The sequence below is a fragment of the Coregonus clupeaformis genome, chromosome 23, assembly GCF_020615455.1.
Source record: "Coregonus clupeaformis isolate EN_2021a chromosome 23, ASM2061545v1, whole genome shotgun sequence".
NCBI lineage: Eukaryota > Metazoa > Chordata > Actinopteri > Salmoniformes > Salmonidae > Coregonus > Coregonus clupeaformis.
In genome coordinates, this window is record NC_059214.1 from 34,127,478 (window position 1) to 34,138,517 (window position 11,040).

Consider the following 11,040-nt stretch of genomic DNA (forward strand, 5'->3'; position numbering starts at 1 on the left):
CTGGGGAGAACGTACCAGTTAAAGGAAGCTGCATAGTAACTTTACAGCACAAAGGAAAACAGTTCAAACACAGGCTGCTGATCGTGGAAAAGAGTGTACAGCCTATCCTAGGAATCAGTGCATGTGAAAAGCTCAATTTGGTGAAAAGAGTGTATGTAGTGACATCACAGACTGAAAATGACCAAGAATCTCTACTGACTGAGTATGAGAACGTGTTTGAGGGTCTCGGATGTTTACCTGGAGAACACAAAATATGTAATGATGACAAAATTACTCCAGTTGTGCATGCGTGCAGAAAAGTTCAATTTGCACTGAGGAAAAAGCTCAAGGACGAAACTTGGACACATGGAAAAGATGGATGTCATCACAAAAATGGATGAACCTACAGATTGGGTAAGCTCACTGGTTACTGTGGTGAAAAAGAACGGCGATCTCAGCATATGTCTAGACCCGAGAGATCTCAACAAAGCTATCAAGCGAGAGCATTTCAAGTTGCCAACCAGAGAAGAGATAATGTCGCAGTTTGCTGGAGCAAAGTGGTTCAGTAAGCTTGATGCCTCATCAGGATTCTGGCAAATGAAGTTAGATGATGCAAGCTCAAGGCTCTGCACATTCAACACACCTGAGGGCAGGTAAAGATTTCGTCGTCTACCATATGGGATTCTCTCAGCGCCTGAGGTCTACCACAAGACAATCCACATGATCTTTGAGCATATTCCAGGAGAAGTGACCATGACGGACGACATCATACTCTGGGGGCCCACAAAAGAAGAACATGACGCGAGAGTGAGACAAGTGCTGGACCTGACATGGAAAGTCAACCTGAAACTAAACAAGGACAGATGCGAGTTTGGTGTGAAAACACTTACCTTCGTGGGAGACGTACTTTCAGAGGATGGAGTCAAACCAGACCCGAGGAAAACATCAGCCATCAACAACATGGAGCGCCCGAAAAACAAGGACGACGTGAGACGCTTCATGGGCATGATCACCTACCTTGCAAAGTTCATACCTCAACTGTCAGCACAGTCCGCTCCACTCAGATGTCTTCTGGAACAGAAAAACAAATGGGAATGGTCCCATGAGCAGGAAAACTGCTTCAAAAACCTGAAGAAGACAATCACAGACGAGCCAGTGCTCAGGTTCTATGATCCAGATAAAAGCACAAGGATTTCTGCAGACCCGTCACAGCTTGGCCTGGGAGCAGTTCTTCTGCATCAGCATGATGACACATGGCAACCCGTCACTTATTCGTCCAGAGCCTTGACAGGCGCAGAAACAAGGTATGCACAAATAGAGAAATAACTATTGGCGAGCACATACGCGTACGAAAGGTTTCACCAATACGTCTATGGACAAGCCTTCCAAGTAGAAACCGACCACAAACCATTGGTGTCAATCATGTCTAAGCCACTGAATGATTATCCAATGAGAATCCAGAGAATGTTGATCAGACTGCAAAAGTAGGAAAAGTTCGTTTGAAAGAGAAAAAGAGCTGAGAAAATGTAGCAGATCAAAAGAGAGACCGCAGCTAACCAAACAATGACAGAGTTGAAAGAAACAATACTGATGGCCCGCACAGAAAAACAACTGTCCAAGGAGAATACAGGATTACTGGCTGTGCAGAGCAGAGCTCACCGTTGTGGATTATATAGTGTTCAAAGGCAACAGGATTGTCATTCCCATGACACTATGCAAATAAATGCTACAGAAAATACACGAGGGCCACTTGGGTGAGGAAAAATGCAAACGACGAGCACGAGAAGTAATGTACTTGCCAAGAATGAATCAGGAAATCAGCCAGACCACTGTTTCATGTGAACTGTGTTTGACCTCCAGGCCAAAGCAGCAAGCAGAGCCGCTAATGCCTCATCCAGTACCCAACCGACCCTACTATAAATTTTACCTTTTTGACTGCAATGGCAAAAGCACATTGTTGTTACCGACTACTACTCAAACTACCCTGAAGTAGCAACATTGCCAACTACCTCCAGCAAAGCTGTAATCACCTACCTGAAGATCATGTACGACTCCGAGACGTCACTACAGGAACCTGGATGCTGCAAGGGTGCGTGGTGCAGAGAGAAGTTGCACCGCGATCCTATGAGATCCAAACAGAGAATGGATCACAACTGAGACGAAACAGAGTGGATCTAAGGCTTCAGCCATTCACTCAGGGGACTGAGGATCATCAGGAGGATACTGCTGAAGCGTCAAATGCCTTTAGCAATGGACAATTCAGTCAGAACACCCTGACTGACAACGTGATGAGAGCGATGTAAAAAATAAATAATAATAATAAAAAATAGTAATTGGGAAACAAACGTGTGTTCTTGAAAATGGCATGTTATGCAGGTTGAGTAAACAAATGTGAGATTTTACATGTGACATGTTTAGTTACAGAGAAAAAGTAGGCTATGCGAGGGTGTATGTATGCCTTGCATGGCTACACAAGGAGATTGCTAGCTGAAGTGTCTGTTTATTAAAAGTAGTTAAACCTACGCCCCGGTTTGTCATTATACATGGAACAAACATAACACTGACCAAGGCCCTTCTCCCCCGATTGCTCAGTTTGGCCAGGCGGCCAGTTCTAGGAAGAGTCTTGGTGGTTCCAAACGTCTTCCATTTAAGAATGATGGAGGCCACTGTGTTCTTGGGGACCTTCAATGCTGCAGAAATGTTTTAGTATCCTTCCCCAGATCTGTGCCTCGACACAATCCTGTCTCGGAGCTCTACGGACAATTCCTTCGACCTCTTGGCTTGGTTTTTGCTCTGACATGCACTGTCAGCTGTGGGACCTTATATAGACAGGTGTGTGCCTTTCCAAATAATGTCCAATCAATTGAATTTACCACAAGTGGACTCCAAACAAGTTGTAGAAACATATCAAGGATGATCAATGGAAACAGGATGCACCTGAGCTCAATTTCGAGTCTCATAGCAAAGGGTCTGAATATTTATGTAATTAATATATTTCAGTTTTTTATTTTTTATACATTTGCTATCATTTCTATAAGCCTGTTTTCGTTTTGTCATTATTGGGTATTGTGTGTAGATTGATGAAGACATGTTTTTATTTAATCAATTTTAGAATAAGGCTGTAACGTAACAAAATGTGGAAAAAGTCAAGGGGTCTGAATACTTTCCGAATGCACTGTATGTGTCTTTAATATGGTCAGACATTTGGCAGGAGGTTAGGAAGTGCAGCTCAGTTTCCACCTCATTTTGTGGGCAGTGTGCACATAGCCTGTCTTCTCCTGAGAGCCAGGTCTGCCTACGGCGGCCTCTCTCAATAGCAAGGCTATGCTCACTGAGTCTGTACGTAGTCAAACTTTCCTTAATTTTGTGTCAGTCACTGTGGTCAGGTATTCTTCCATTGTGTACTCTCTGTTTAGGGCCAAATAGCATTCTAGTTTGATCCGTTTTTTTGTTAATTCTTTCCAATGTGTCAAGTAATTATCTTTTTGTATTCTCTTGATTTGGTTGGGTCTAGTTGTGTTGCTGTCCTGGGGCTCTGTGGGATCTGTTTGTGTTTGTGAACAGAGCTTACTTAGGGGACTCTTCTCCAGGTTCATCTCTCTGTTGGTGATGGCTTTGTTATGGAAGGTTTGGGAATCTGGATTTTGATAATTAGCGTGCATTATTTGGTGTTTTACATTGTACACTGAGGATATTTTTGCAGAATTCTGCATGCAATCTCAATTTGGTGTTTGTCCCATTTTGTGAATTCTTGGTTGGTGAGCGGACCCCAGACCTCACAACCATAAAGGGCAATGGGTTCTATAACTGATTCAAGTATTTTTTTGCCAGATTCTAATTGGTATGTCTCTCTCTCTCTGTCTCTTTCTGTCTCTCTCTCACACACAGCTGTGAAATCCCAGTGAGAGGACAGCGCTGAACAGGTTCATCTGACTTTTGACTGCATCCTGCCACCTTGTGGTCATTGGACAGATCTAATCAGGCAACGGTCAAGATAATGGTGCGATCAAGACAACTCGAAAATCTCTGACCTCCGACTTCAGTACGTTCAAGACAACTGGGAAAACGAGCTCCGACCTGGAAAAATCATTTTGAACGGTTATCCAACTCGGAATTACAAGTCAGAAATTCGGGCATCATTCTAGAGCCCCGACTTCTCCGACCTGAAGATCACTGAACACACAATTTTTTCCCAGTCTGAGCTCTTTTTGCCCCCTTGAGTTCCCAGTTGTCTTGAACGCACCATAAGTAGCCAACGCCATGCATGACCCTTACTCAAATTATTCTCTAAGGCTGCATTTAGGCAGATGTAGGCCGATGAATTTTAATCACATCAGATCTTTTCACGTCAGATCTTTTTCAGAGCTGATCTGATTGGTCAAAAGACCAATTAGTGAGAAAAAAATATCAAAATTGTGCTGCCTGTCATTACTAACTGGTCTTTTGACAAATGAAAAAGATCTGATGTGAAAAGATCTGATGTGATTGGTCAAAAGACCAATTAATGGAACAAATATCAGAATTGGGCTGCCTGTGTAGACGCAGCCTATGACAAGCAGCCCAATTCTGAATTTTCTTTCGCTAATTGGTCTTTTGACCAATCAGATCAGCTCTGAAAAAGATCTGCCGTGAAAAGATCTGATGTGTTTAAAAGACATCGGCCTACATCAGTTGGTAAGGTTTTGATGTACTGATGTACTTACAATACTTACAATAATAAGGTCCATGAGGAGTTTGTCTTTTGAAATTAGATTTTTTGTATCAGTGTGACTTATTCTGGTTTGGGATCAAAATGTGAACAGACTTGTGAGGGTGTGCTGCTGTGAATGACCACAAGGAGGCTCTCTGACATTGCGCTAACAGAACTGAAATCAACCACACTGCTAATACATCTGATTCTGCAACCACATGCAGCTATATTTGGACGGATATTGTATCCACCCCACATTTCAAGCGATCCTAAATTACATTACTGCGTTTCTGATATTAAGATACATTGTTTCTTTACCATTTTATAATACATTATGAGTATTTTAACATTTTGTTCTCATGACAACAGCTACAGTAGGTCTACTGACAATTACAATAATTTAGGTACATAACATATGGTAAAGAAACAATGTATCTTAATCTATTGTTCCGTTTAACATAATTGCCATGTAGCCTTTATCTTTGTATTTTGTATCCCTAAGGGTTGTAAACATTTGTTCCATAGCAAACATAAAACGAAATACAAGGAAAATAGGTATTATTAGGTTACATGTATGTTAAAAATAAGAATTATTTGAAATAATGTGTAGTTTGGTAGTTAGGCTATTAAATTATTACTGGCAAAGGGGGACATAGATTATTAGGCTACCATGCTGTAAAATATCGCCTAATAATAGGCTAGCCTATGTCTTGCAAGTTGATAGGTCATTCTGCAATGTAGAATATGTTTCAAAACGAATCAATTGAATCGTTTTCATTTTCATTTTTACAGTAGGCTATTCCAGGCCTATAGGGGCGGATTCAGACTCAGGAAATGTACGCCTTTCCTGCGCAAGCCTTTCCTATGCACTTATTACACACTTCTCAATATTTGGTATTCAGACTTACCTTATTCAGTCGAGTAACTCTGCACATGTGGCTACCTTGCGTGCCTTGAATTTCATTAAACTGCTGAAAACCCTCCCACTTGCTGGCCAACAGATTTTCACGTGGAGTTTTCATTAAATAGTGTTTTCAGTGGCATACATGTTTATCTTAAGCCATCCATGTAGCCCTTTCCTGCAGTCAAATGACCTAGTGGCCTCAGGGGTGGAATGTTATTAATATTTTTCATAATTTCATAATTCATAAACTTTTTCTTTTTTTTACTGATGAAAATCCGGTGTTTCTATGTCAAAGGTTTTGTTATATTTCAGTCTTCTGTGATGTATATAAAGTGTAGTATTGGGATGCAAACTCAAAATTGAATACATTTCAACTCTATATCTGACATGGTACAGGTGTCTTCTTTTTCTTAAGCCCATGTGTGTGAGGTGTATACTTTTGTTTCAAAGTAGATTTGTTTAAGACTACCAAGAAACACTCTGTGTGACCCTGATGTAGCCCACTGCAGTATTAAATATGGTGTACCTTTTAGTTTGAATTTTGTCACAATGGGTTCAGAATATTAGGAATCAATACCGTATATGCATATACATATTCGTCTCTGTTTCAGCACCAATTGGTAGATTTAAAAATACTCTGATCTTGTAGATTATTTAGGTTTAGGAAAGTATTTATGAATAATACAAAACAGGTTTGGAGAGCCTTTACAAACAAAATAAAGAAAATTGTGGTTTGATTCCTTCTGAAATTTGTCACATTTAGTTCTTCAACCCATAGTAATGTTGGAAGATTAGTTTACATATAATTATAATAGGGAGTATAGTGTACAATAGTAGGCTATACCCATCATCTGTTGCCTGCACTAACCATGGAACTGTGTGATGATACGGCCAAATATTGCGCTATGAGTCGGGATCAAACTGTTAAGGCTTGGTCTGCCCTCTGCTCCATAACCAACAAGCTCTCATAGTCTCACCTCAGAATTAGATGATCATCCATGTTTCTCAAACATCAAACTTCGAAGTTGTTCCAAACGTCAAATTCCAAACGTCAAATGTTTAAGGTTAAGTTTAGGCATTAAATCCGAATTTTTAAGGTTAGGGTTAAGTTTAGGCATTGACTCGGAATTGTTGAAGTAAGTGTTAAGGTTTGGGATAGGCTTAAAACTAAAATCTCAAAAACAACTTCATATTGCTGGATTGAACAGCAATAGAAAGTTGTTTCTATTGTTGGATTCGAACAGCAGTCGAAAGTTGTTTTTTAGTTTTTTGTTCATATGACCTTTAGACTGAATTTGAACAAGCAACCTTTTACACCAGAGGCAGACTTTTTGCACCAGAGGCAGATGCTTAAGCCCATCCGCCACCCACAACGCCATAGCAAAACCGAAACCTACTTGGAGGTAATAGCGCTCACTGTTGCCCCTATTGGCCGGTTTCAACATCATCTCCCGATGTCCTCAGACATGGATGCACGTCGAGTACTGACTTGTATCACGGGTGACCTGGCTGCCATAATGATTTAATTAGCCTCATGTTTTTGTTTATTTTGTACAATGATCCTCAGCAACAACCACACGGCCATGGGCATGACGCATTTACAGAGGAAGCAAATGAAGGTAAACAAACAATGTAATTAAATGGAATGATAATGTAGCCTAGGCTAGATCAACTGAAGGGAACTAACAGTAAATTGGTAGTTGTATAAGAGTGGTTATGAGGCCTATTGACAGTCGATAATGATAGTGGCTAATTTTTAACATGATAGAAATAGGAAACAGAGAAAGTCGGGGTAGCCTATAATTAAGACATTTGAGAGTGCCCATCCCTGCAAGTTAAAAGGCAGTACAATTTCAAATCTGCATAATGGCACAGAATTTCATAAACTGTGGGAAAGTTGATATGTTGATATGCTTCAGTTTGCTGCCATGTGACTGATTTCACATTCGTCCCCAGCGATTATAAGGTCAAATTGATCTAAAACAAGTATTATCAATATTTACAAATCCTTTATCCAAACAGATTACTCATTAACCTAGCTCTTATCAATAGCTCTTATCAAGATGTAAATTACAGTGCATGGAGAATGGTCTTATTTCTATCAAAAAAATTAAGTAGATTTTCCACTTAGAACCGGTAGGTTAGCTAGACCTTATTCATGGGGTTCCTCATGCATAAAGGTGGTGGAATGATTAGGGAATTAAGTCAAGGTCAGAATATGGTGTATCTGTAGACACACCTCTGTCACACCTTCATTTATTCGATCTCCACCTCAAACTAATAGTGGGTGAATAGCATGCTATTCTCATGCTTAAGTTCAAGGTCAGAATAGGTAGAGAGAAAAGTACATAAAAAAAGGTAATTACTTGCCATTTACACACGCTTAACTCGGTTCAGAATTCCCCCCATAGTGAATTGTAAAGACAGAACATCTAAATGATCTTGTCTCCTGAGTGGCGCAGTGGTCACTAGAGATCCTGGTTCGAATCCAGGCTCTGTCGCAGCCGGCCGCGACCGGGAGACTCATGGGCGGCGCACAATTGGCCCAGCGTCGTCCAGGGTAGGGGAGGGAATGGCCGGCAGGGATGTAGCTCAGTTGATAGAGCATGGCGTTTGCAACGCCAGGGTTGTGGGTTCGATTCCCACGGGGGGCCAGTATAAAAAATTAATAAAATATATATATGTATTCACTAACTGTAAGTCGCTCTGGATAAGAGCGTCTGCTAAATGACTAAAAATGTAAAAATGTAAATCTTATAATTAAAACCCTAGGCCTACACCCCTTTATCTAATTATCATAACTTCCTGTAAATGCTCTGTTGAACTTGATTGCTCCATGTCCTGAAAGATTCCCAGTTACAATTCCTTGATGCCCTAAAAGAAAACACATTATGGAACAGAATATAGTTTTGAAGTTTAGGCCTACCATTGATTATTTTAGCAATTGTTCAGGATAGTACAGCTTTACATTCCGGTTTCAAATGGAAAGCTGTGGATTGGAGGTAGGCGTATTAATGTTTATTTATATTCTGCCGAAGAAATCGTAGGCAGCCTTCTCGAAATTTTCCCAAAATGTGTCTACTTCATTAGAATTGCTTAAAAATACAGTCTAAATGTTATACGAGTTTGTAAACGAATTACCAAAAGTTTGAGAGAATAATTTTATTTTGTCAAAATGTTTCACTTAAGTAGGCTAATGCATTCTATGTTAACTTCCTTTCAAATTACAAAGTAAGAAATTCAGTTCAAGCTAAAAGCATTTAAGCAGGACATTGGTATTGGCTAATATTTACAGTAGGCGAAGACAAAATAGCCTAAATGAAAAAAAAAACGAATCAATTAAAAACAACACAGGCCATTGGGGAATAAAAGTGCGTATAAGCGCATGCAGGCTTTAGGCAATCAACATGCTGTCCAGTGAAATATTATGGAAAATTATGCATATCTGAGAGAGCCTATTTGGAAATATATGAAGTGTTTTCCCATAGTCTCCTCTGTGTCTTTCAATTTTTATTTACTGAAAATGCAGTATACTATTTAGTGGCAATTTAGAGCAATGTTTCAAGAACATCTGTTTCCAAAAAGAAGCGAACATTCCAATTGCATGAACAAAGCGCATCGTCAGTTCCAAAGGCATCGCCAACCCCCAGACAGCCCAACCCCCAGACAGCCTGCTTGTCCAGGTGACTGCATGGTGTCCGTTATGAGGTGAAGTTTGAAGCTGGCTCATATTAAACACTGTACGGTCAAATGGTAGGCCTAGCAAAAAAAAATAATAATAATGATAAATCTTCCTTCAGATGGTTCTTGAAATTTGTGACCAGGTTCTAGTATGGATTAATGTGTGTGTGTGTGTGTGTGTGTGTGTGTGTGTGTGTGTGTGTAAGAGAGAGGGAACAATACTTATATAGTCTCAAACTATAATATTCTTATAATATTTTCAAAACAAATGTACCACATTTGTTTTGAAAAAAAATGGTAGGCTGCAAAAATGGTAGGCTGCATGACGAGCAAAAATGTGCCTCTCCAATAGTCTATGATGACTGTAGGCCTATATATTCCTTTCAAGGCCATTGCGCAATGCACCATTGATGTAAAAAAAAAAAACTGTTTTGGAACCCCTTGTTCTCTGGATTTGTCGAGTAAAATGTGCTGGTAGTTTACATGGTGATTGAACATTTTAATGAAGGATTTGAGAATGCAGAAACTGCTATTTCTGGACCATTTCCCGTGCACGTATCCAAAGGCGTTTACATTATAAAAGCTACATCCATCTCTCCACTGTGGAGGAGCAGGCTCCAGAACGCTACATGAGAGGTGATATGAATTACCGAACGTTAAGCCTTCAATAAACTCATTTGTGTAAATGGCGTCTCCGAGGACCCTGGTATTATTCAGATCATTGCGTTTTATCAGTACCTTGAGAAGGACTGTATTTGAGCCTCAGAAAGATGACAGCTTTTGACTGACTTTTTCCCATTCTGGTTGTCACTAGTTACCACAGACACAAGGTCAAAATTGGCTATATTGTAATAATTCATTTTTGGTCTTAAATTAAGGTTAGGGTTAGGCATAAGGTTAGCAGTGTGGTTAAGGTTAAGCCTAAGGTTAGGGTTAGGTTTTAAATCCGATTTTAAGAAGATCAATTGTAGAAATAGGCGGGGTTTATGATTTCGTGGCTGTGGTAACTAGTGACGACATTTTCCTCTGGCCCATGTGATGGACCCCTAGCTGATCAATCGGAGTGAAGAGTAATTAAAACCTATGAATTTTCCTTAGCGGTCTATCTTAAGGCATCTCTTTGCAGTCAAGATAACAGTCCCTGCGCCCATTTACCGTCAGAAAAGAATTGCGTCTCACAACAGCCTCACAATGGCTACTAAATGGGATAATGATAGTGTCCTAATTAGAATTTAATTAAGTACCAACAAATAGCTTGTGGATAATATTTCAGTTTTGTAGGCCCAAATTAAATTAAACAATGTGGGCTGGACTGGGCTGATTACGTTGCATCTGCAAATGGCCTACACTATTCATTATCGTTATACATTTGGCTGATGGAACCTTTTGGTGTGTGTGCGTGCGCACCTATAATGCCATTCCACCCCTGTTCACCAGTGACTATACCCTACCCTTAATGATAAACGCTAATATCAAAAGGCCCATTTGGCTGTAGCAACATTGTACAATAATCGAAAACACCATAAAGCCTGTTTGAGTGACAACATATTTTGACTGAGGTGAAATATCCGTATATGTTATTATTGTATTCTCCTATAGATCTAGCATTATTTTGCTGTGAATAGATAAGGTTGCAGAAGGCGCCTAGCGGTGATAATCTCTTGTTTGGTTTTCTTAAAACCCAGTTGGTAGCATGCAGCCTACTTACCCAGAGTTGCGAGACATTATTGGACGTCGTCACCCGTGTCCAAAAGTGTCTCGGTCATTGATTGGCCCACTGCACGTT